Source organism: Oryctolagus cuniculus, chromosome 8, assembly GCF_051225735.1.
Source record: "Oryctolagus cuniculus isolate XC-2025 breed Fujian yellow rabbit chromosome 8, ASM5122573v1, whole genome shotgun sequence".
Lineage (NCBI taxonomy): Eukaryota > Metazoa > Chordata > Mammalia > Lagomorpha > Leporidae > Oryctolagus > Oryctolagus cuniculus.
Window position 1 is genome coordinate 14,457,932 of NC_142874.1, and position 26,982 is coordinate 14,484,913.

General features: G+C 48.3%; 2 long non-coding RNA genes across 2 annotated transcripts in view; both read right to left on the reverse strand.

Moving 5' to 3' along the window:
• LOC149124837 (uncharacterized) overlaps positions 1-26,982 on the reverse strand; it is a 339,759-nt gene that overhangs the window by 160,215 nt on the left and 152,562 nt on the right. The window lies entirely within an intron of this gene.
• Positions 76-26,744, reverse strand: LOC138843603 (uncharacterized). Its single transcript, XR_016211607.1, has 2 exons — positions 26,545-26,744; positions 76-1,412 (listed from the first exon to the last, which is right to left on the reverse strand). It is a non-coding gene; the product is annotated as an uncharacterized LOC138843603 (long non-coding RNA).

Sequence of the window (26,982 nt, forward strand, 5' to 3'; positions counted from 1 at the left end):
CCCCAATAGCACACCTGCCACCTACTTCTTGAGATATTTCCATCCTGGAATACATTACTCATTCAGAAACATTGATTAAATAAAAACGATGAAGTGCTTTATTGTCCTACTTTGTACATAAGGGAATTAGTGTTTAGAGGGAACTTGTACAGGCTCAAGAGCAAACATTAGATAGGGCTCAAAGTTAGCTTTCAGATACAAATATTTGACTACCTCAATATTCACATGAGATCTCTGTTTCTGGTCTCAGAATGTATGCATATTTGTGTGTGTATGGTAATGCATGTGTGTAAACATATATGGTGTGTATGTGTTCATGTGCTTGTGATACTAGGAAAGGCACAAAACAGAGCATGATAAAAGAAATCTCAGAGAAATCAAGAAAAGTTGATATATTCAGTCCTTCTGAAATCCAAATTGTAATATCGTCATTTGGTCTTAATTTGAATATCCAGCCTGGCTTTTATAAACCAATTTCCTACACAACACTGGCAATCAAGTGCTCGGGAATAACGTGCCATGAAGCTAAATGGGCACATCTAAACTAAAATGGCACGCATTTTAACATCATTCCACCTCTGCAAGTCTCTCTTCAGAATCAGAGTAAATGAGGTTTCCATAGAACAGAAACCTGCTTGAAAGTGATATGTTAGAATCCTTTTTCCTTTTAAAAGTAAATTTTGCATTGTTTAAATTGCCCTCTGTTGTGTAATGGAAGTAATATCAAGTCACATCCACTCACTACAGAGAGTATTCAGGTTTATTACTCTGGAAGGAAAAGAGAGTTTGCAGCTTAATGCCAGAGATCACATCTACAAACAGTCACCAGGCAAATCACTCCTTTGGAAGTGTGGGGATTACCAGGTTTTCATTACTTGCAGGGTTATCTTGTCAGAATGATAGTTTATCCACACAGTCCTCCCACTGACAGGTAGATAAGTACCATGCGAACCAGAAAGCACAATTAGAAATTGATGATTATGATTTTTGAACCAATTGTGCATTCTGAGAGTAACTATGGCTATTATGCCAGGGATATTGGCAATATCTTTTGTAGCATATAATGACAAAAGGATATGTTATGAGACTATAAGAAAAACCTGAGATGGGCTGGTGCCATGGCTCAATAGGCTAATCCTCCACCTGCGGTGCCGGCACCCCGGGTTCTAGTCCCAGTCGGGGCGCCAGATTCTGTCCTGGTTGTTCCTCTTCCAGTCCAGCTCTCTGCTGTGGCCCAGGAGTGCAGTGGAGGATGGCCCAAGTGCTTGGGCCCTGCACCTGCATGGGAGACCAAGAGAAGCACCTGGCTCCTGGCTTCGGATCAGCGTGGTGCGCCGGCTGCAGTGGCCACTGTGGGGTGAACCAACAGTAAAAGGAAGACCTTTCTCTCTTTCTCTCACTGTCCACTCTGCCTGTCAAAAAAAAAAAAAAAAAAGTGAGACAAATCCCAGCTTACTCCATTCTTTCCATGTGTATTCATGGGCTCTGTGTGACAAAGCATTTAAGGTTATTCCAAAAACACCAGTGTACTTTTACATAGGACTAATTAAACAAACTTGAGTCCCTATAAAAAGTAGACAACCAAAAAGTGTAAATAGTTACACCTACAACAGTTTTCTAGAGTTCAATAACATAATGAAGCCAACAATCCCACCTAATGGAATGGTCATACCCCTAAATATGAGATACTATATGAGAAAATAGCCATATCTTTAAATGTTGGTTAAATTAGTGCAGCCAAAATGTTAACTGTCTTCAGCTCCCCAAAACTTTTGATTTTGTAGTCATTTCCCTTCATTTCATGTGTAAGAATTCAAGGGGTTTATATTTCTGCTAATAATCTCTTGTTACGATTTCTTGTTTTCCTTGAGTTTTTTTTTTTTTTAATAACACATATCCACTGACCTTGTGATTCATCTATCTCTGCCCTGGACCTACACAAATCCAGATCCAGATCTTTCATATATAATTTTACAGAGCAATGGTCAATGTGGTCAAATGTGCAGAATTTTACTGGAAATCTGGAGTTCATAGTGAAGATTGTGCCACATAAATGCAGCAGAGCACAGGGGATACCAAAACTAACAAAAAAATTGAATATTGAACTTAATTATCCTTAGTTTCTCACTTTCTTGCATTTCATAGTTTAAAAAAAAAACACTAAGCCATCTATACTTTGTTTTGCAAGCTATATTCACTTATTTAAGGTCCAGCATACACTCAGAAATTACAAGACACAACAAGAAGCAAAGAAATGCTGCCTATATTCAAGAAAGGAAACAAGTCCAAACACTGAGATTATTGGACAAAGACTTTAACTATGGTTTTCTGTTAAATAAAATATGAAAATAATGCAGCAACAGATGGAGAATTTCATTTCAGGTATGGGAATAATAAAATAAACAAATGCGTGCATTGAAATAAAGACATCAGAAATGAAAAATTTATGGGATAAGCTTCTAATTTGAATGTATCAAACAATGTAAATTATTATGAAATAATACAATATATATTATTGTAGTCCCTGAAATGGAGGGACAAAAGAAAATCTCATTCCTGAGAATTTTCCAAAATTGAATTGTCACCAAACCATAGGCTCTGACAAACTGCAATGAAGATAAATTAACAACAGCAACAACAAAACACCAAGGCCTATAACAAACATGAAAAACTCATGTAGTATAATGAAACTGGCTTTCTTTGGTTATTATACAGGGACTTCAAAACATTTGTGAAAAATGTATTGGAAAGTAAGTTTATTTTGGGGACTGGCCCTGTGGCACAGCTGCTTTGCCACTGCCTGTGATGCCAGCATTCTTGTAAGCACCAGTTCCAGTGCTGGCTGTTCCAATTCTGATACAGCTCTCTGAAAATGTGCCTGGAAAAGCAGTAGAAGGTGACCCAAGTGTTTGGGCCTGTACCACTCACCAGGGAGACCTGGATGGGGTTCCTGGTCCTGGCTTCCGCCTGACCATTGTTGCCATTTGAAGAGTGAGTCAGCAGATCAAAGATCTCTCTATCACTCTGTGTAACTCTGCTTTACAGATAAATAAATCCTTTTTTTAAAGATAATTTTATTTTGATGCAACATTTCTTTGAAATCCATGCAATTTTTTTATAAAATGCATTGTCCTTTATTTTTCTGAATACCCTTAGTATTTTACTGTTTTGAAAAGTTTACTGTTGACCTTACAATACACCTTGGTTTTCATTCTGTGTCTTCCAAACATCAAATACATGAATTTTGTTTACTAAATCAGAAATAAAATGTTGGTGAACTACAGCCTGTGACCTAAACCTGGTTCCAACCTGTTTGTTATAACTTGTGAGCTTCAAATGGCTTTGGCATTATTAAATAGTTGCAGAAATTAAAAAAAAAAAACTATTTTATGCCTCATGACAATTATATGAAATAGGAATTTTTGTGGCTTATGTAGTTTTATTGGGGTCAGCCATGCTTATTCCTCCATGATTGTCTTTGGCTGCTTTGCATCGTGACAGCAGAGAAGCTAAATAATGATGAACAAGAATTTGTGCATATCACACTCTGATTGCTTCATACCACTGCCTGGAAACTCTACAGACCATGGAACACAGCTGTATGTTGGCAGCAATCCTAGCCCTACATATTGCATTTCTTTTTCATTACTAATGCATATCCATACATTTACAAAATAAGAAAATAAGAGTGGACTTCTAATGTTGCTTTTTTAAGGCATAATTGAAGATGGGTTATTTTGTATTGAGTTTTAAAATATTTAAAAATATTTAATGTGTGTAAATTGTAAAGAGACAGGGATCTTCCCTCTGCTGGTTCACTCTCCAAATGCCTGCAATAGATGTGGGACCCAGCTACTTGAACCATCATCTACTGCCGCCCCTCGTGTGACTGAGCAAGAAACTGGTGTTGGGAACCTGGACACTCAAATGTAGGATGCAGGCATTTCATGAAGTGTCTTAGTCATTAGACCAGATGCCTGCTCTTTTATTGAATTTGATAACACATGAGTATGTTTCTTATGCAATGACACTATACCTGTGCTTCAAAGCACAGAGCAGCATCAATAGACATAATTTGAATATGATTTGGCTCCCATAGTTGTGCATATGTTTAAACTCCAAGTCACAAGTGACTGGTACTAAATGAGTAGAAACTTACAGGCCTAATGGAAAGGCCTTAGGTCACTGTGGACATGCCTGTGGAAGGTGGTTCTTGTGAGAGGGCTGGTTACAAAAGCAGCAGTGGGCCCAGGCTTGCAACATAATCCTCCTAACACACGAGCTTCGCCACTGCCATCCACCATCCTCACTAGGGGCCAGACACATGGGCGGGCTTGCTTGATCATGGGCCCAAATCTCCAAATCTGTGAGCTAAATAAAGCCTTGCCTCAGACGTATCACCTTGAAATGAAAAGCTGATTACCACAAAGACAAGCCCAGGTCATTGCATTCTCCACTCGCAGACAGGCTATGTTTAAAAAAAAATAGAAAATTTCAAGCAGCATATCTCATCACTGCAGCACTTCTTCACAAAAGTATATTATTAGGATGAGTTACAACCATAATAAGTTTCCAATTGCCTCATGTGTTAGCCAAGCAAGAAAAGCCATTTACCAACGGTAAATTATTTAAATCATGTTAGATTGCAGCAGCCGAAGAAATGTGTTTAGAGAAAGCAAACTTGTTTAATACAATTAATCTTTCAGCCAGAACAGTTACATGAGGAGTTGAGGACATTGGAAGCAGCATCAATAATCAATTTGCCTTATTGCTTACAAGCAAATGAGTTCGAGTGATTTCTCTCTGCTCCTGATGAGTTCACAGAGGTTGCTAACACTCATCAGCTGCTGTTTATTTGATGAGTCAATGCTAAGTTTAAATGACTGAAAAATTAAGTCAGCTCCTAAGAATGTTTATGGAACTGGTGAAGGTGTGGCTATTTTCTTGAAAAGTTGAGAAAGCAGTAACTAGTACAACCTGAAATGCAATTTCCGTGTACAACTGATATAAATTTATATATATATGTATATACTTGTTTAAAGATTTATTTTATTTATTTGAAACATAGAGTTACAGAGAGAGAGAAAGAGAGAGAGAGAGAAAGACAGAGAGAGAGACAGAGGGAGAGAGAGAGGTCTTCCATCCGCTGGCAATGGCCACAGCTGAGCTGATCAGAAGCTAGTAGCCAGGAGCCTCTTCTGGGTCTCCCATGCAGGTGCAGAGGCCCAAGGGGTTGGGTCATCTTCTACTGCTTTCCCAGGCAATAGCAGAGAGCTGAGTTGGAAGAGGAGCAGCCAGGACTCCAACCAGTGCCCACATGGGATGCCAGCACTGCAGGCTGGGCCTTTAACTGCTGTACCACAACGCCAGTCCCTGGGCATGTCATTTCAAACAAACTTTTACCATCTATTTTTCTTCTAAATACAAACTCAAAACAATACTCATTCAAATGTAATGCCTGCTGCACCTTAATGATTTACAGGTTTTGTTTAATGTAACCCCTGTTTGATATTCTCCTATCTCTCTTTAGATATGCAACTTTTCTTTCTTGATGTGGTAAACAGTTTTATAGCAAAACAGATTTAATGTACAAATCAGGATATGCATAAAAAATGGAGCATGAAAACTGGTGTCTTCTGTAGTCAGAATCTACAGTCAAAGGGATTTTACCATTAAAGTAAATAAATCTGTCTTTCCCTATGGGTCCACAGTAAGGAAACTTTCTTTTAAATATTCTTATAGTTAATGGTTAAGATAATGTGGTTCCTAATTATTTATGTCTTTCTGTGCCTATGTTTAAATATGTCTCCATGACGTACTTAGGCACAAGGAGAATAATGGACAATAATCGGCATCCTTTAATTTATATTGCTTGACAAAGATCCATATGCCTCTTATTAGTATTTTATTATGGATAAAGAGGAGGGAAGTTTGTGTCTCAGACTTTCTTCTTCAGTATTTTCTTGAAGCAAAGTAAAACTGTATTTGTACGTTTGTTTCCCTCACACTTAGAATCCTATTTGTTTGGGGGAATCATAGAGAATCCTGTTTTTTGGGGGAATCAAGTTGCTGCTTCGCTGGACTTGGTAGTCCTCAAAGTGAACAGATGCTCACACTGCCAAATGTCTCTAACTAAGTGCATTTATGTCTGTCCCATATATAGAAATCCTCTTCTTAATATGAGCCAGACTGGGCTGAAAGCTTATATATAACTGATTAATTGGTTTTCCATTCCTGTCTTCTCCAACGGGACTTCCCAATCTCACCTTTCTGTTTTGATACTAGCTCTCTCTTACCTGCAGCAGGACTGAAACCCATTTTCTCTCTGCTCCAACAGCAGAATTTCTTCAAGTATATTTCTTCTAACTCTTAGGTTCTTTTAAAAACCCTTTTATAGGTAATACGTAATCCAGTGTTCAGACTTCTGACATTAACAGTAATTCCCAGCATGGTAGAGGAATTTACTGTCAAATGTTAAGGTACCTCCAGCAAACACTCAGCTTTATATAGAAATAAAGAGCACTGTTCTTGGGTTCTAGACCAGAAACTAATGGCTGACTTCAAAGTGCTCCTATGTTTTGTGTGTATGAGACACACGTGGTGTGTCTATTTAACTGTAAATACCCTTAAATCATATGCAGCAGGCATCACAAGACTTTTCTGTAAAAACTACCTGGTAGAGGCCAGCGCTGTGGTGTAGCGAGTAAAGCCACCACCTGCAGTGCTGGAATCCTACATGGGCACGAGTACAAGTCCCGGCTGCTCCACTTCCAATTCAGCTCTCTGCTATGGCCTGGGAAAGCAGTGGAAGATGGCCCAAGTCCTTGGGCTCCTGCACCAACGTGGGAGACCTGAAAGAAGCTCCTGGCTCCTGGCTTTGGATCTGGGGAGTGAACCAGCAGATGGAAGACCTCTCTCTCTGCCTCTCCTCTCTCTGTGTAAATCTGACTTTCAAATAAATAAATAAATCTTTAAAAAACCAAGTGATGGATATTCCAGCTTTGTGAGCCATATAATCTCTGTTATAACTATTCAACTATGCCATGATAGCAAGAAATCAATCATAGATAATGCTGTCTTGAAAAAGCTTTACTGGCCGGCGCCGTGGCTCACTAATCTAATCATCCACCTTGCAGCACTGGCACACCGGGTTCTAGTCCCAGTCGGGGCACCAGATTCTGTCCCAGTTGCCCCTCTTCCAGGCCAGCTCTCTGCTGTGGCCAGGGAGTGCAGTGGAGGATGGCCCAAGTACTTGGGCCCTGCACCCCATGGGAGACCAGGATAAGTACCTGGCTCCTGCCATCAGATCAGCGCGGTGAGCTGGCTGCGGCGGCCATTGGAGGGTGAACCAATGGCAAAGGAAGACCTTTCTCTCTATCTCTCTCTCACTGTCCACTCTGCCTGTCAAAAAAAAAAAGCTTTATTTACAAGAGCACATGACATATAAGACTCGTCCCTCTGCCAGTAGCTGGCCAACCCTAGGATGGAGTTTTTATTGAGAAATGATTATCCAGACATGAAATAGGAGAATTTTTCATCTAGCTAACTCTCATGGCCTGTTTTAAGATCAAGGCCCGTGTGTGTGTGTGTGTGTGTGTGTGTGTAGATAAAATTAATAGCACTGATTAAAGCTGTTCTCTCTTTTTGTCACTCTTCTTATCTTCCTGGGCAGTGTGATGGTTGGTTTTAGCTGTCAATTTGACTAGATTAGGAACACCTAGCGAGCTTTCAAAGCATCTTTTCTGGGTGTATCTGTTTCCAAAACCTGAAGCACGTGGTGTTCTTGTTGCGAGGGAAATGGTCCCAGCATGCAGGAAAGATAAGCTTTAAAACAACAACTACAAAACCCCCAAACTCACAGCCACTGAAATCAGGAAGTAACCCCCTCTTCTGCATGTACGAACTTTGTTTCCACATCCTTTTTTTGTACTTTTATACCACTCTGCAGTTGTACTCATATGTATGAAATGGATTTAATCAATTAAATAATCATGTCGTAAACTTTGTGAAGGTGGATTGCATTCCCTTGTCATTTCCTATTTTCCCCAGCACTTTTTTAGAGCCGAATAGTCATAAATGCTTGCTAATTAATGGCTGAGTACAAACCATCACATCCCTGTCTTTAGTAGTGGAGTAAATACACAATTCTGTTTCTGGTCTTTCTGTTCACCAGAACAAAGATATGTGATCAGACACCCCTGGAGACACTATTCAATTTAAACTGAGACCACTACTTTCTTTTATGATTCGGAGTGGGGTGAAACAGGTCAGAATATTAATGTTGTTTTTATACTTACTCCATTGTTCTCACAGCTCTTCTTTAGAACTTTACTGTCATGAATTAGTCTCTCCTTTCTGTTTTTTATAATTTGAAAGAATAAGCTGAGCGAAAACACATGCCAGACGCAGAAGCTTATTGATTATGTGTATTTGAAATGTCCTTAAAACATGCAGCTTGGACTTGGCACTTATTCCATGAACAGAACTACACAGTTTGCATTTTGATCTGGTTGTTATTGCACCTTCAGTTAGGGAATTACAGTCTTGAGATTGGTATCTTAAGGAATCTTTCAAAAGACCTTTAATAACTGGCTGTCTTCCCTCCCTCCAACCTGTGCAACATTCCTTTATTCATACAGTTTTCAAAAAATTATTTATTTGAGATAGGTGGATGGAGGGAGGGAGAGACAGAGAGTGAGAGAGTGAGAGAGCGAGAACATGAACACTCCCATCAGCAGGTTCACTTCCCAAATGCCCACAACAGTCTCCTACCCAGGATACAAGCTGGGATCCTGGAACTCAATACAGATCTCCCATACAGGTGGTAGAAACGCAACTGCTTACATCATAGCCCGCTTCTTCCCAGGGTCTGCATTAGCAGGAAGGCAGAGCTAGGAGCTAATGCCACAACTCAAATCCATGCTCTGATCTAAGACATGAGAATTTCACATAACATCTTAATTTCCCACAAATTCCCACTTATGTAATATTTCTATACTGGAATAATTTCAGACTAACTCATTTCTGGGGTTGGTAAAATATTCATATGCCTAGAAAAATGTCCTTATAAACATGCCAATGCAAATTTTTCAACAATGTCTCCAAAGTACTTCACAAAGCCTGCTTCAGAGTTTATCCAGATTCAAGGTGTTTTCATAAAGTTCTTGGAGAATATGGACAATGCATGGACTTCAAAAATGTTTGCACCAAAATAAACTTATATTTTCCTCTGTTTTCCACAAAATTTTTGAAGTACTCTTGAAGCCAATTTGGAGAGATCGCTTAATCTGCCTTTTTTTTCTTTCAAACTTTTATTTAATGAATATAAATTTCCAAAGTACAGCTAATGGATTACAATGGCTTCCCCCCCACAACGTCCCTCTCACCCGCATCTGCTCTTAATATGAACTTCTCTCATGTTTTAATGAAATATTCAAATTCTCTCTCAGTATATTTTTTGGGCTTAAATGACACAAATCAAGCACCTGAAAAAGAATAGCTTAGTTCCACTGGCATTCGTGGGTGGTGATTACTTTGAGTGATTTTTATGTGCCAAACACCAGGCAGAACATAAAGCAGAACAAGCTCACCTAGGACCATCGCCTTGGAAAGGTCATCAGGCACGGGGGAGCTGGAAGGACTGAGAGCCGCCAGTTTAGCAGGCCCACTTTGATGCTTCAGTGCTCTGGAACTTAATTTTTGAATAATTCAGTGATGCTTTCCTACTTCTTGTATTAAATCACTTAGTGCCTGAAATTTAAGTAGTTCAAGGTTGAATGGCCTAAAGGAAAACTAAAACCTGCCTACAGAGTTACTTTTGTTCAAGATCATGAAAGGATCATGACACTGATGATAAGAACAACAGTGGCCCACCAGCAAGCATTGCTGACACTGTCTGGCACTGTTCTAATTGCTAAAGCATTTAATTAACTCTACATTTTCTATGAATATGAGAGGAGGGAATTCATCTAGAAATAAGTCTATAATTTGCTCGGTTCCCATTATATCCCAAATATAATATTGCAGTATTTGGCATTGAGGCTTAAATAAATAAAAAGACCAGAGGTACTCACTTATTAAAAATTTATGGCCTGATTATAAGACCTGCTTTTTACATGTTTGAATAAAAGAGAGACAATGGAGAGTACTAGAGTCTACATAAAGCCTTTGGCATCTACATGAATGAGCTAATGGGCTCTTTCAGGATTGTTTGAGATTCCTCTTTGCTTGTGGAGTGTAAACAAAATAAAGCTGAAAGATAAACTTAAATCTGATTGTTCCAGGACTGCCTTTTATTTTAATTCTAAATAGAAAAAAGCCATTTAATCAACAATAAGTATTTTCAGCTTGGATTCTATTTCAATGTTGATACTACTTAGCTTTCTCCCTCCTTCCGTTCTAGCAGTCAGAACTGTGACCAGCCCAGGTTTTTCACTGGAGAAGTCATCCTAGGGGTGGTGCTGGTGTGGGGAGGCCACATAGGGGAGGCCACGTGGAGGAGACATGGCCACTTAGGGGAGGCCACGCGAGGGAGATGCAGCCACCTAGGGGAGACCATGTCAGGAAGACGCAGCCAGGTAGGGGGGACCACGTGGGGGAGACACGGCCACTTAGGGGAGGCCACATGGGGGAGATGCAGCCACAAAGGGGAGACCACATGGGGGAGATGCAGCCACCTAGGGGAGACCATGTCAGGAAGACGCAGCCAGGTAGGGGGGGACCACGTGGGGGAGACATGGCCACTTAGGGGAGGCCACATGGGGGAGATGCAGCCACAAAGGGGAGACCACATGGGGGAGATGCAGCCACGTAGGGGAGACCATGTCAGGAAGACGCAGCCATGTAGGGGAGGCCACGTGGGGGAGACACGGCCATGTAGGGGAGGCCACGTGGGGGAGAGGCAGCCACGAAGGGGAGACCACGTGGGGGAGATGCAGCCTCTCCAGGGGCAGGCCAAGTACAACGCACTACGGGTTAGTTCTACATACCCTCGGCTCGGGAAGCAGGCCACCTGCCTCCACGGCTGGCCGATCCCAGCATCTGGCTCCGCCGGCCTCAGCCTTCCGTCTGCAGTTATTTATAAACAGGAAAGGACCGGCCTTCCAGATAGGGACCCTCAGCCACCGTGGCACCTTCCAGAGCTCGACAAGCTGATCACTCAAAATGCGGCCTCAGGCTTTCCTCCTCTCCTGGGGTCCCGGGGGGCTCCCGTCCTTTTGCCGAGCGCGGGTCCGCCATGCAGTTCTGACTCCCCTCTCTCATCCTCACTTTTGGAGCCCACCGGGACCCAGCAGTGCCTCTCCGCCCTCCCATCAGTTCTCCGTCCCTGCTGCAGTGGCCTGGCTGGGATGATGGACAAGGAGAACTGGGGGAGTAGAAAACGGGCATGGCAATCTCATGGCCGCACGGAGCCCCGGGCTGCCGTCTCAGATCCAGTCCACCGACACGCTCATCCACTTTAACCACGGCGCACTGACACGCCCTGCTCAGACTGTAGCGCCCCCTGGAGGCTACGGCTCCATCCACCCTCTGCAATTCTCTCTTCCCTTCTCTTTACCTATCAGCATCCTGCTGACCCTCGGGGATGATCTCATCCGTTCATTCACAAATACTGTTGAGTGTCATCCGTCCCAGGCATTGTGTGGGACCTGAGACGGACAGGGCAAGCAGATGGACAGGTCCCTTGTCGCCACAGCCTCCTGGCTCAGAGAGGAAGAGACAGCACTACCTTCTCCCCAAAGCCCTCTCCCGGCCCCCACATTCCCCACCCACTTAGATCTGATTTCCTATTTTTTTTCATTGTTTCCCTCCAGCATCTGCTGCCCGAGTTTCTCAGTTAGTCCTTGGCTGACGCTGACTATCTTGTCTAATATTTCTCTTCCCAGTATGGTCTGTGAGCTCCCCTTCAAGGGAAGAACTGTGCCTCCTGCATCAGTGCGTTGCCCACAGCTTCTCGTGCCAGACACACAGTAGGTCCTCAAACACTCCTGGGACGAGCTTTCTTCCACCCAGTGATAGGCTGGCTTAGTTAGAGATGCTGGGCTCTCTGGCCCCAGATTTTGCACAAAGGCACTACTTGGGCAACTGTGTCCAGGCGTTCTCTTGTCCTCTGAGCTATTTAACACCCCCCTCTCGGTCCCTTGAGATCTGATACCAATAGTTCCTGAGCCGCATTTGTTCAGAAGGCTTAGTGAGCTGGCTACTGTCTGGACAGCATGAGGCATGATGCAGAAGAAGCCGATTACACTGCAATTACCCCCTTTTGATGATCAAATCAGGAATTCAGAGTTTAACATGGTCTAGGAATGCAGCTGGACCAGACGGCATTTAGACGGTTTCTGTTCCCCCACCATCCGTGCTGGGAACTGGCAGGGGCGGAGGAGCTGAGACTGAGGATGGTGTGGAGGGGAGGTGCGTGGAAAGCTGAGGTCACACAGACACCACCCGGGGAAAAAACCGGCAGCCTGTCTGCGCCCTCCTGTTTAAATCAAGAGCTCCGCAGCGCGGCTGGAAAACTGCACGCTCTCTGCTTCATTTTCCGACCTAGAAGCCCCGGGGGAGGCGACAGAGGCTGCTTCTGTGGAGCAGGGGTGAGCCCTGCCCCTGGCTGGAGGCCTGGGGGATGGGGGGACACTGGCTCCTGCAGCCGGTCCCTCTGACCCCGAAGCTCCCCCAGTCCTGGCTGGGATGTGGAAACCACACGCCAGGCAAACCCTAGGCCCGGCCAGACCAACTGCCAGACAGCCTGCTGGTGGATCTGGTGGTTCTCTTCATAGCAACATCACCATGGTAACGGGATGATGACTCATGACATTTCTCCACTGCAGGGTGGCAAGCTCCAGCTGACCAAGGCTGACCATTGCATCACCTCCTTCCTCTGCTGGCCTGGGGGAGGGCTCAGTGCAATTAAATGCATCCAATGAATGAATGAATGACCAGGGCCTGAAATGTATCCAGGGAATGAATGAGTGACCAGGGCCTGAGCAGTGGCCTCAGGGGGATGAAGCAGGGAGATTCCTGGCACTGACCACCCAGCATGGCAGAGGACACAAAGGAACCACTCGGGGCCATGGCAGAGTCAGGCTGGACACTGCCAGCCCCGCCCCATGGTGTCACCAGACTGCCCTACAGATCGGACCCGCCCAATCAGGGTAGGGCTTTTGCTGGCCCAACTCCAGCCCCTACTTCCTCTGCATGGCGGTTTCTCCCTGGCCTCTCCTGAACTGTCCCTTCTCTTCTCCAAACTGCCACCCAATGGACCGACCGATGCACACTCTTCCGAGCTAAGTACACACCATTCATTGATCGATTTCCTCCAAAGCCAATCAGAATGCTGCTGACTCCTCCATGTGATAATCTCATCTCATCTCAAAAGCAACCAGCGAGCTCTGCTCAGACGGCTGCGTGTGTAGCACCCAGGCCAGGAACCAGGCTCCCAGGCTGGCCCGGAGGAGCATAACTTCAAATAATCTTGTTCTGCCCTCTGCACAGACACCCCTTTGCTCTCCAGATGCTGCAACCTACTTTCATTTGGGAAAATAGATCACCTCAGTGCCTCTTCTCTGGTGGGCTGGCCAGCCGGTGAGCCCTGGCCACAGGTAGAGGGCTCCCAGGGAATGGAAGCACCCAGGGCATGGCCCGAACTGCCCACTACTGTCCAGCTCTCCCACAATCACCTGGGGAAAGGGGTCCATATTTGGGCACGGAGCACCCACCACCTCCTTAGTATACAGAGAGGAACATGGAGCTCTTTTCTCTGCCAAGCCACTGCTGAGGGCAACCTGTGCATCTACCCCCCGGTGGGGCAGCAGGTGGGGATAAGGGATCCAGCTCCCATGCTGAGAAGTGCTCAGAGTTCCAGGAAGTCTCTCTTGAGACCCTTCCCTTTCCGGCTCCACCCCCTGGAGCCCCCAGAGAGGTGGACAGATAGGGCTGCTGCTGGCAGGGCAATGTTGAAAAACACTTGGCAGTGACTGCAACCAATAAAAGTCTGGCGTCGTGGAATTTTAAACATTTGCAACAGACTCAGTGCCTGTGTTTAAGTGGAGGGAGGCTGTCCTGGGTGAAGCAGGCATGCCCACAAGACGAGGGAAGCGGTGGGGTGAGAGTGCCTCTCTGAGCCACCCAGACAAGAATGGAGATTTTCACGCCCGCGTTGGCCAGAGCTGCTCTCTCTGGCCCCCGGCCAAGGATTCCACCCCAGTCTCATCTATTTCTGGCCGCACAGCAGCAGGAATGGTCAGGGCACAGGGAGGTGGCGAGAAGGTAGGCACACAAAGCTGAACATTTTTCAGCCTCTAAAAAGAAACCTTTGTTGGCATAATTTGTTGTGACCAATCGGGGTTCCCGCAGTCCAGCGCTGGCTGTGGCTGGAATCTCATTCTGACCAGGCTCTTCCTGAGGAGGCTGAAGGTAGAATTTCAAACACTTTGAAATGTGCCCAGACAGCCAGCCCCCTGGACTGGATCAGCAGGCAAAGGCCAAACGGATCTCGACCACAAGAGGCACATCTCGTCTGGACAGACAGAAGGGGACCCAGAAGTGCACAACCTGCTTAACCACCACGGGGAAACTGACCAAGGCAAACAGGCTCCAACCCCTCGCCTCCTATCTGGATTGCCACAGGGATAACACAATATACAAAAGAACAAGAACCAGTGCAGGGAGTGGTCTCAGGTTCAAATCTGCCTCCTGCAGTCAGAAGAGGACCTGGGAGGAAGTGTAAAGTACCCAGTACGTGCCTGGTTCACCACTCACGCTGACTGCGTCGTAGCTATGACAGTCAGCAATCACCTGGGCAAAACGCAAAAGAGGTCTCACACAAGTGACTGCTCTTAAGCGGCCATGGGGGTGACAGGATCTCACCACCCCACACAGTCTCAGACACACTGGGCTCAGAACTGGCCATCCCTAGTCACACGGGCCTGAGTTTCCACGCCACGTTGAGGGGGATGCTAAAGTCCTCACCAAGCAGGCAGGGGAGTGCAGAAGCCAGGAACAAGGTGCGGAAAGGCATGCAAACTGGGCGGGGAGTCCTCTCCCTGGGGGGTCCAGGGCCGGGGCTCCTGGAGGAGGGGTGCAGAGGCTTGGTCCAGCCCAGACCCCGAGGTAGGCAGGCAGGCAGGCAGGCACTCCGACAACGGGTGGGAGCTGATGGAGATGCACAAACCAGTCTAAGTGATGATCCAACAAAGGGGCCAGGGAGGCACGTCCTGAGCTTGGTGTCTGAGCTGCAAAGCTGGCCTTGTGCCCCGGGCAGGGCTCACGTGTCACCGCAGCACTCACCATGGCTTTGGACGCCTTTGTATCTCCAGAAGTGGCCCCGCCAAGCACTCAGCCAAGCAAATCCACTCTTCAGGTCTTTGCTCATCACACGACAGCCAAACTCAGAAGGCCCAGCAAGAGCAGGCGCAGCTGGCACAGAGGCCACGGTCACATCCTCAGCATGTCTGGAAACGTCTGGCTATGGGAGGGGGCGGGGAGGGTGGAGCAAGAGCGCGGCTCCGAAATTTGTTAAGCGTGCAAGATCTGGGATTCTGCTGTCCCTTACAGCCCAGGCTCCCACCCAGAAGCCCCGTGAGCAAAAGCAGCAGGCGCCAGCTGCCACATCACCAAAGCTGGCCTGGCTCGGCTGCACCCTGCCAGCTGGACTTGGGTCACCATCAACATGACGGCATCTACACAGTAGTGACATCTGCAGAGACCCACACGTTGTTGCTCATCCGGGGAGGCAGGCTTTCCCAGCTGCTGCTGGAGTTGATCCGTGTCACCAGCACGGGTCTCACGTCACTTCTGAGCGGCAGGATGCTCCGCAGCACACACAGCTTCCACCTGCCCCCCCCACCCGAGCTCTGGCCACCCTGACCTGTGCGCAGGTGAGCCCACCTGCTTCACACACCCTACCTCTGCACTTCCCATTTCCTGTTCTTACACCACACACGCACCTTGGAAACACACCTTGTTTGAGAACAGACTCACATACGTATGCAAGAAAGCTCAAGGAATCTACTACAGACTGTTAGAACTGAGAAGGAGTGTTACAGGATACAAGACGGATGCACAACAGTGAACTATGTTTCTATACGCCTTCAGTGAAGAATCCTAAAAATGAAGTTAAAAAAGCAATCCAATTTACAGTAGCAGCAAAAACAGGGAACAACATGTAGGGGTAAAGTTAATAAAATTAATGGAAAATGCAAGCTCTGAAAACTAGAAGACATTGCTTAAATAAACAGAGCATAAGACTTAACCCAATCCCTATTTGAATCCCAGCCTGTTTCTTTGAGGAAATTGACAAGCTGAGTGATTCTTTTTTTTTTTTTTTTAACAGGCAGAGTGGACAGTGAGAGAGAGACAGAGAAAGGTCTTCCTTTGCCATTGGTTCACCCTCCAATGGCTGCCGTGGCCAGCGCACTGTGGCCGGCGCACTGCGCTGATCCGATGGCAGGAGCCAGGTGCTTCTCCTGGTCTCCCATGGGATGCAGGGCCCAAGCACTTGGGACATCCTCCACCGCACTCCCAGGCCACAGCAGAGAGCTGGCCTGGAAGAGGGGCAACCGAGACAGAATCCGGCTCCCTGACCGGGACTAGAACCCAGTGTGCCGGTGCTGCAAGACGGAGGATTAGCCTACTGAGCCACAGTGCCGGCTAGCTGAGTGATTCTAACTCACATGTGGAATTGCAAGGGATCCAAAACAGCCAAGACAAAAAGTAAGAGGATTCATACGTCCTGGTCTCAGCATGCACTGCGAATCAAGACCATATGGATCGGACATCAGGAGAAACACAGAGATCAGTGGAGCAGAGCTGGGAGTCCTGAAATAAACCCTCGCGTCCAAGGTCAGTTGATGCGGATGAGGACGCCAACATTGGCCAGTGGGGAAAAGAATGTTCTTTGAAGGAACAGAGCTGGAATAACTGAGCAGGCACATGCAAAAGAATGAGGCTGCACCCTGGCCCTATACCATTTACACGGATTAATCCAAAACGACCAAGGACCTCAGTGTGAAAGCTAAAACTAAAGAGAGCACAGGGGCAGATCTTCATGGTCTTGGCTCTGGCTAGGATTTCTTAGATAAGACGCCACAAGCACAGGTAACAAAGGAAAAACATGCAAGTTGGACCTTACGCAAATTAAAAACTTGTGTGTATGGAAGATAGTGTCAAGGAGTGGGCACTCGGCACAGCAGCGCGATGCTGCCTGGAAGGTGAGCGTCCTGTGTCAGAGTCCTGGTCTGCTCTGGGTTCTGGCTGTCTGCTAGTAAGCACCCTGGGAGGCAGGGGTGATGCTTCAAGTACCCGGGTCCCTGCCACTCATTTGGGGACCTGGACTGAGTTCTGGGCTCCTGGCTCTGGCCTTGCCCGGCCTTGGCTGTCGTGCACTTTTGGGGAGTGAACGGAAGATCTCTGTGTCTGTCTGTGTCTCTTCCTTTCAAATAAAGAGAAATATATTTAAAAAGACATTTTCCTTTTTTAAAAAGATACTATTGAGATGCCTCATGAACCAAGGCAGCACTGATGGGGGTGACTTAGTGTGCTTAGTCTACCGCTTTATCATCTTCTGTTGGCATGTCTAGCTCCCTACTGGGACCACTGAACCCCCAGGAGGGAGGGTGTCTATATCTTTGCATTGCTGGATCCCCTGTGACCAGCACAGAATAGATGCTGAGTAAATGTGAATCAAACTGGAGAAGAAAAAAAAAATAAACACACTCTCATGAAAGAAAAACAATAAGCCACGGAATGGAAGAAAACATTTGTTATCTGTGTACCTGATAAGGATCCAGTACCCAAAATACATAGAAATGCTGGCAATTCAATAATAAAAATAGCCAAGTAAAAAACAGACACTCCTGCAGGGAAAATACACCAGTGGATAGCAAGCACACAAAAAGCCACTCAGTATCAGTAATCACTAGACAGATGAAAATGAAAATGACCACGAGACAGCATTTCATACCAGGAGGATACACGACAGAGGATGATGGCTCAAATACTTGGGCCCCCATCACCCATGTGGGAGACCCAGTTGGAGTTCTTGGCTCCCAGCGTTGGCCTGGTCCAGTCCTGGCTGTTAGGGACATTTGAGGAGTGAATCAATGGACGAAAGAGCTCTCTCCGTCTCTCTCCCTTTCAATTTAATTAACTTTAAAAAAATTATTTGTTTATTTGAAAGTCAGAGTTAATACAGAGAGAAGGAGAGGCAGAAGGAGTGAGAGAGAGAGAGAGGTCTTCCAACCACTGGTTCACTCGCCAATTGGTTGGAGCTGCACCTGTCTGAAACCAGGAGCCAGGAGCTTCTTCTGGGTCTCCCACAGGGGCGCAGGGGCCCAAGGACTTGGGCCATCTTCTACTGCTTTACCAGACCACAGCAGAGAGCTGGATTGGAAGTGGAGCAGCTGGGAGTTGAACTGGTGCCCATATGGGATGTCAGCCCTGCAGGCATTACGCCACAGCACTGGCCCCCAATTAATTAACTTTTAAAACCCTACTTATGTAGCACTTGAGCTTAGTTGTATTTATTTATTAAGCATCTGTCACATGATAAGCACTGTATTAGGCACTGAGACCAAGATAAATCTGAGCAGGTCCTGCCCTTAAGGAGTTTATAGGATCCTTCCGGACGTACTAAGAGACAGAAGCACACTAACGTACTAAGAGACAGGGTCCACAGACAGAAGTGGGAAGGCAGTGAATCCAGCTGGGCACGAGGATCAGGGAAAGCTGTAGGTGGCTAACAACCTGAGCATGTTTTGAAGGGAAGCAGGAGTTTGATAGGCTTGGATGGGGGCAGGGGCGGGGGGGGGCCACCATTCCAGGCAGCAGGCCTGAATTCACACAGGGGCTTTTGGGGGTGGCTCAGGATTGCCAAACGAGCAGTGGAAGGGCTGGGGCAGTGGATACCTCAAGGAGAAGTGGCAGAAGTGAGGCTGCAGATGCCAGCCTGGGACCCACGAGGGACTCTGTATGTCACATTCAGAGGTGTGAGGCTTCCCCGTGCTGGGGAGGAGCACGAGTGTGAGCAAGAGGGTGATGTGGGCAGGTCCATGATTTGCAGCAACAGTCAGCCAACTACAGTCCTTGGGGGCTGAATCTGCAAGTGAAGCTTTCCTAAGAGGAGTTCTGCTAGAACACAGTCCTGTTTATTCCTTTCATGTTGTCTGGGTTTGCTTTAGCACTGACACGGCAGAGTTGGCCAGCGGCACCAGAGACCACATGGTAATAAAATCTAAGACATGGCCAGGTGGCCTTTGGCAGAAAAAGGCTACTGACCCCTGCTCTGGAAAGATCACCCTGATGACTGCACAGGATGGTTTTGCATGGGGAAGACAACTGCAAACCCCCAGGCCAAACTGACCATGGGGTGACATGACCACGGCATAACATCGTGACTCGGGGGCAATGACGGCCACAAATGGCCACAAAGAGTGCAGAGGTGGGCACAGCTCTGAGAGCTGCTGGGAAGGAGAAGACACCCCAAGGACTGTCGATGTGAGAGTCGACCAAGTGCCACCAAAAGAGAATAGAGACCCCACGGGGGTTCCACTGATGTCGGAGTTGAGAACATGTGGAGTGGAATGCTGCCACACAGAGCACTGAACTGAAGGCAGTTCCAAAGGAAGACTGTCTAAGAGCTGATGATGGGCACAAAACCAACTGTGCAGAGCACAGTCACTGAAATTGTGTTCTGACGGAGGTCATCCCTGCAGCTGAGCCACATAGGAGTCCACAATTTCTTGGGCTGCTTTTGAAGGCTGCTGTTAGCCGCAGGTGGGCATGGTGGGCTTAGCTGCCAGGCATCAGCATATCACTCTGGACTGAAGATTTATTTTGAAACACACAAGTCAAATGGCATGTCTTACTCACTTCTCTGTCTCCTGCCGTGCCTGGCAGGATAGCTGGCACACAGAGCCTCTACTAAATCAGGACAGTGAAGACTGGATAGGAAGGGAAGGAGAAGGGGCAGGAAAGTGAGAAATGGCCAGTTCTTTCATGGAGGGCTTTGGCCTTGTGACCAAAGAGCAGGCAGGTGCTCTCGAGGTGGTTCTGAGCCCTCCTTGGCCCAGGCGAGCCTGGGAGCACAACAGCTGGCGGTAACATCCAAGACAGCTCCAAGTGCCAGTCTCACGGATGTTGTCCTGCCTTCCCTGGAAATGCTAAATGAACCTGGTGGCCTCTGGATTAGAAATTTGCTTTCCAAACAACTCTTCCAAACCCCTTCAGGGTATAGAAAGTGAATAATCAATGGTAAGCTTTGGAGGTATAGGTTGGACAGCTGTAGGTGGGCACAGAATGCGTCTGAAGCCACCTGCTTTACCCTCAAGCCCATGCAGGCTTGCTAATGCTCTGTTCTTGGTCTAGGTGGTAGCTGCAAGGTCACGTTCCCTTGGTCAGAGTTCACCCATCACAGGTATTTTGTACATCAACATTCAAGGCAGCATTGTTGCCCGTAGCCAAAAGGTGGAAATACCCTAGATGTTTCTCAATGGATGAATGGATAAACATACGTGCCATACTCATTCAAGGGCATGACACCAGGAAGACAATCTGACAGATGCTACAACATGGTCCGACCCTTAAAGACATTATACTAAGTGAAGTAAGCCACACACAAAGGGATTCTCTTTACAGGATACACCTAGTGTGGTCAAGCTCACAGAGATAGGAAGTAGAGCAGTGGTGGCCAAGAGTTGGGGGGAGGGTGAGATGGGAAGTCAGTGTTTAACGAGGGGTGGGCATTTGCCTTAGCAGTTAAGATGCCCCTCGAGACACCCGCCTCCTATGGCTGAGTGCCTAGCTTTAAGTCTTGGCTCTGTTCCCAGCTCCAGCTTCCTGTTAATGTGCACTCTGGAAGGCAGCAGGTAGTGGCTCAGGAACCTGGGTCCCTGCCACCCAGCTGGGAGACCCGGATGGACCTGGGGGCTCTTGGCTGCCTGGCTGTGCTGGGCATCTGGGGACGGAACCAGAAGACCTCTTTGTTTCTCTCTGCCTCTCTGGTTTTCAAATACAATGAATAAATAAAAATTGTAACCACTACTTAACAGGTACAAGGTTTCCATTTTGGAAGAAGAAAAACTTCTGAGGCTAGATGGTGGTGATATTATACAACAATGTGAATGAACACTTAAAAACAATTCAACTGGTAGAGCTGTACATTGTGCATATTTTGCCAAATTTTTTAAAAAGTGACCCAAGAAAGTCTGTCCAAGTATGCACTTAGGATCTGTGTTTTTTTAGCTATTATTATTCTTTGAAAAAAAAAGGTTTGCTTTAAAAATGTATTTTATTCAATTTTATCTTTGCATTTGCTTTAGAAATATATCTAGGCAAACATCTTCTTACTGGATCTTGGAATCACACAGGCACTCTGAAAAGCTGTGGGGTGTTTACCCAGGGGTAGGGCAGGACAAGGCTGCAGGAGGGCTGGGGCTGGGGCTGGGAGAAGGTGGCAGATCCAGGTTCAAAGAGGATGATAAAGAAACCATGCATGCAGCTGTTCACGAGTCACACAGTGGCTGAAGTCATAGGTGCACACGCCACAGGCGAGCAGCAGGATTCTGTGGCACGCCCTCTCCACAGCACGCTGGCAAGTCATCGAGCTGTGGCCGCAGGCCGTCTGCAGGCCAGCTGCGTCTGCTTGTCTGACATGGTTCCCAGCAACCAAAAAGCAAGAGCACACGCTGCCACTCGCACAGAGCGCCGTAACAAACCATGACGCTACAGGTCTCCCAAGGACGGGATCGACAGCTCTGGGCGGAATTTACAGACTGTGATCCTAACTGCATCCTCATTATCTGCTGATTAGTTCTTGCTCTGACATCCTTATCCCACCCCACCCCCTGCCCACAACTTTCCCGCTATCATTATTCCTGCCAAGGGAAGTGCAAGCAATTGCTGGAAACTCTGGGCCGAAATCTCATCTATGCTGTCATCATTGTGCTGCATCACCCTCCTGCAAGCGGCTGTCCTGAGAGAGTGGTCCTGGAGCTCAGCGAGTGGTCCTGGGGCTCAGCGAATTTTCCGAGCCAGGCCGGGGGAGAAGAGCAGCCAGTGCTCCTGACCAGGTGGTATGTCCTGGATGAGGAAATACACGCACCACATTCCATGGCAGGAGCACACCTGTGCAGTTAGCAGGATGAGCAGTTTCCAGCCCTCGCTTCACCCCAGACAAGGCTGGAGACAGAAGATTCGGTTGGAGGAGGGGAGGACTTACAAAAGCTCAGTGAGGAAGACAAAATGCAAAAAGCTTATTTGGGTGCAAAACATTCTGAGATCTGTGCACACAAGGGGTCTTCAAAAAGTTCATGGAATATGCATGTTAAGAAGAAAACTATGAAATGTTTCACAGCAAAATAAAGCTAATTTAAGTCTCTTTCCAGTTGTCCATAGACTGTTGAAGTTCTCGCACAGACCGCAGCTGCTGTGGCGTCTCTGTGGGACTCTGCTTGTCCCTTCCATCTGTTGTAGCCCACGACTTCCAGGTCTGCTGGTTCTATGGGCCTGGGAGCAGGCGGCTCCGGCGGCTTCAGCTGAGGTGGGGTGGGACTGCCACACAGGCTTTCTCCAGAGGGAGATGAACCATGCTCATTACAGGCTGCATTTCTTGAAGCCCCCGCAGCCCCTGGGAGGCAGAAGCCCTTCCTCCCAAGGCTCCCCAGGCTGCCCCAGAAGGGAGCAGTGCTGCTTTTGCAACTGCAGTGGCAACCATCCAGACATTGCAGCCCCAGGGAGACAGGCTGCTGGCCAAGGTGAATGCTTTGTCCTTTCTGAGTTCTTGCAGGTCAGCAAGGGGACCCGTGCACCTGCTTCCCGCCCCTGCCTGGCTGTTTGTGGGAGGTCTGGTCACTCCCTACTCCAGCTCAACAAACACAGCAGCACCAGATTCCCTTTCCCAAGCAGTCTGCCAAGGAGGGAGGTTCTGAGCCAGGGAGTTTCCCTAACAAGTTGTAAAAGTTGCTCCTGATCACCCCATCTCAAAAGCAAAGAAACCTATACCGGGCAGATGCCAAAAGCAAAAGGCTCTGGTGCTGTGCAATGCAGGGGTCCCCAAGGGATCTGGAAAATGTGCATCCATTGACTTTTGATTCCACTCTCCCCCAAACTCTTGGAGGCCCCCATTGTCAATGGCGGAATAAACAGAGTTGTTCCCTAAACCAAGGACTTCCATGGGAACCCTGTGCCTCTGCTCCCTTTCTCTGTCTTGGATTCGGGGGACACTGGTGTGCAGATCACCCAGGCAGTGCCCCCACAGGGGTGATGATTCATCCCCACCAGGTTTCCCTCTGGGGACTTTGTATCTTGTAGGAATTCCAGGTACAGTCGTTTGTCTCGTCCTACTTATTTATGTGTTTGGGAGGGAGCTGAGAGAGAGAGAAAGATGGAGACAGATATCTCCTATCCAACTGGTTTACTCTCCTAATCCAAATGCCCACAAGCAGCCCAGGACTGGGCCACAGGCATCTTCAATGCCAGGTTAAAAGCCTGCCCCATGCAACTTTGAGACCTGCACTACAGAAGGGGAATGGATAATGCTCCCTCCTTCAGATGCCCCAGATGGGTGGATGGCTTTCTCACGGTTTTGCAGTAAGTGGAGGAAGCAAGCCAGGCTTCTCGACCTCGCAGCTCATTTATCCCAAGCACCAAATGTCCAACTACTCAACAGTGACCCAGGGAATTCTGACAGCAGGTGTATGGGAAGTGACCCGCTCAGGAGGAAGGCCGAGCCAAGAGGAAGTCTTCAGGGAGCAGCTGCTATTCCATGAGCATCACAGAGGGCAACTAAAACCACTGCTGTCCAGGAACAAGGAGCTGGCTTAGATCCTGGCTCCATTGGTCACTAGCTGGGCCATCGAGACAGCTTATTTGTTTGCTTCCTTCCTCAGCCATAAATGAATTCAGCAATACCCACCTCACTCTTGAGTGGGACATTGTAGGAATCAAAGGCTTTAGTGGAAAGAAAAGTGGTTTAATGGGGCCAGTGCTATGGCACAGTGGGCTAAGCCTCCACCTGTGGCACTAACATCCCATATGGGAGCTTGTTCGTGTCCTGGTTACTCCTCTTCCAGTCCAGCTCCCTGCTATGGCCTGGGGAAGCAGTGGAAGAAGGCCCAAGGGCTTGGGTCCCTGCACTCACGTGGGAGACCTGGAACAAGCTCCTGGCTCCTGGCTTGGGATCAACTCATCTCTGGCCGTTGCAGCCATATGGGGAGTAAACCAGTGTATGGAAGAGCTCTCTCATTCTCTCCACCTCTGCCTCTACCTCTCTGTAACTCTGCCTTATAAATAAATAAATATCTATCTGTTTCATTAAAAAAAAAAAAAGTGAAGCCTAGTCCCCTTCCAGGCCACTCTGGCTGGAGCTCTCTGACTTAAATAAATCTTAAACGAACAAATGAGCAAACAAAACAACAGGAATGCAACAATTTCTACAAATCAACAGACCTTCTAGATGAAGTATAAAAAACATCTGGGGGGAAGGTCGGGGAATTTGAAGAACAGAGATGATATCAAAGAATCCTGATTCAATTCTTAGATGTAGCAACGACACCAGATAGTGGTCACAGCGAAATATGCAGGCATGACAGGACACACCTGGCATTTGCCTTAAGGTATGAGCACACAGCCAAGGGACAGATGACGTTAAATGTGGCAACTTGTTCAGAACCACTGAACCTCAGCGGAAGGCACTTCAAACATTTTTGGAGAAAGGAATCAAAAGATAGGCCTTGGTGTAAAAATTTGAAACCCATGCAGTTTTTCATGATATGCATTTCATGAACTTCTTGGAGACCCCGTTGTACGCAGATTTCCGATTTTTTTTTTTGTACCAAACTAACGTATCTCTTCATTCCACTTTTCACAAACATTTTTAAGTACCTTATTATCCCTTCTGTCAACTTGGGTGCACACTTCTGAAATTGTGTTGGGATTAAGAAATATTTTAAATAAATGATACAGCATTTTCTGGGACATGAGCTCCACAGATGAGCATGTCCAGAGCATGGAAAATCTGCTCCCCCCTGATACCAGGCCACTCCACTCTGGTCACCCACAGGTCAGAGGACAAGGACTTGGGAAGGGGCCAAGAGAGACCAGGAAAGGAAGGAGGGAGGGTGTTGGAGTAGGGGGCGGGAAGGAGATAAACGTCAGTGACTTGAAGGAGCCCCGCCTGGGAAGCACCCAGAGTCCAGCCAGCCACCAAAGCTTGCTCTCTCTGCAGACTCCAGTTCCATATTTGGCTTCTTCACTCAATGACTAAGTGAGTCACAGGGAAAGAAGCAGATGCATACACAGAGAGGCCCTCTCAGACCTAATCCCCAGGGGAGGGAGGGGCCCTGAGAGCCGCCAGGAGCCCTGGGGTGTGTGCACTTTGTCACCCCATGGGCAGGTACTAGGGACCCCCGACCCCAGACCCCAGTGAGTCACTCATTGGCCCCATAACACAATACAACATAAATAACTACAAAAAGCCCCCAAGGATGGCAAGCGAGCTCCGGAGTCCAGGGCACACGGGCCAGCTGTGGGTGTTGAGGAGGGGCCTGGCCTGATGGACCTGGGTTCGAATCCCATACACGCTAACCCCTGGCTTTGACCTTCTGTAGTGTTCCTCCCGTGCACAAGGCAATGAGTGGACCGATTTTAAGATCTCCGCAGTGTCAGGACTGCAGCTCATTGCGGCCAGGTTTCTGCCCGTCAATACAGCTCCCTTGGGACTCCAGCTTGGTCTCCTCCGCCCCCCGCCGCCGCCTCTCCACCCCGCACTCTCGCTGGGTTTTGTTGGGGCGGAGTGCATGGCAATGGAGAAGGAAGGGACCGCTTTGCTTTCAGCCAATCACTGTTCTGGCACTCACGACAGCGGCACCTGGAGCTCACAGACTTTGGCTGGGGAGAGGGGCGCCGTGGGTTAAGCGCCTGCGTAAAAGTTACAGGCACGGGGTCGCTGCGTAAGACCAGAATAAACTGTACCCGGGCGACCCAGCGCGCACCGCAAGAGGTTCGCCGGCGCTGGTTCCTTCTGACTCCAGGGCCTTACGGGGAATAACAGCGGGACAGGGTCCCAGGTGCCCGGACACACCAGGGTTGACTTGAGAACGCGTCTTCGGCGTGCGGACCGCACCTCTCCTCCTAGAGCCCCTTACCCCGACGCGTCCAAACCCCGCGCGCTCCCAGTCCCCAAAGCCACAGCTCCGTGGGCAACCCCGGCTCCCGCGCTCCACACCCCCCAAATTCAGAATCTGTCCAGGGGCGCAGCCCCCAGCACCCCTGGCTCCATGTTGCACCCTCAAGGGACCCGGTGTGCACCGAGGCTCCAAGGCGAGGAAGGGGAGAACCCAGCTCCCTGGTCCCGATTAAGTAGGGCTGGGTGGGGCCGCCCAGGCCGGAGTGGGGCCCCGTCGGCTTGCACGTCCTCTCCCGCCGCTGCGCTCCCCCTAGAACCCCAAGCACGGCCGAGAGGCGGCGGGGTGCGGAACTTGGAGACCCGCGCACCGGTGCCCGCCTTCCGACGAACCGCCTCGGGAAGCCCGGCGCGGGAAGCGCCCTTACTTGGCAGCAGGTGTCCGGGGTGGCTGTGGCTGGGCCGGGTTGCGCTCTCCACGCTGGCCTCGATCTGCGCTGGTCGCCGCTGAGCCCAGGGTCGGAGAGCAGCCGCCAAGCAGAGTTCTCAGCGAGCTGGCCAAGGCGAGCCCCGAGGGGAGGAAGCCGTGCGCTCCAGTCGCCCGCGGACTTTTAACCGGAGCGGGGCGGCAAACCCCTCCCCAGGCCCACCCCCTTCCCCGCAGGCGGCCCCCGCCGCAGGCCAGGCCTCCAGCCCCCTTTTGTTGTAACCCAAGAGCTGCTGCTCCCGGGGCGCGAGGGGGCTGCGCGGCGCGGGGGAGGCTGCGCGCCAGCAGGGCAGCCCTGCCCAAGCCCTCCGCGCCCGCCCGGGTTTCCGGAGGGAGGAGGCTCTTCCTAGGGGAAACTCCACTACCCCCACCCCCGTGG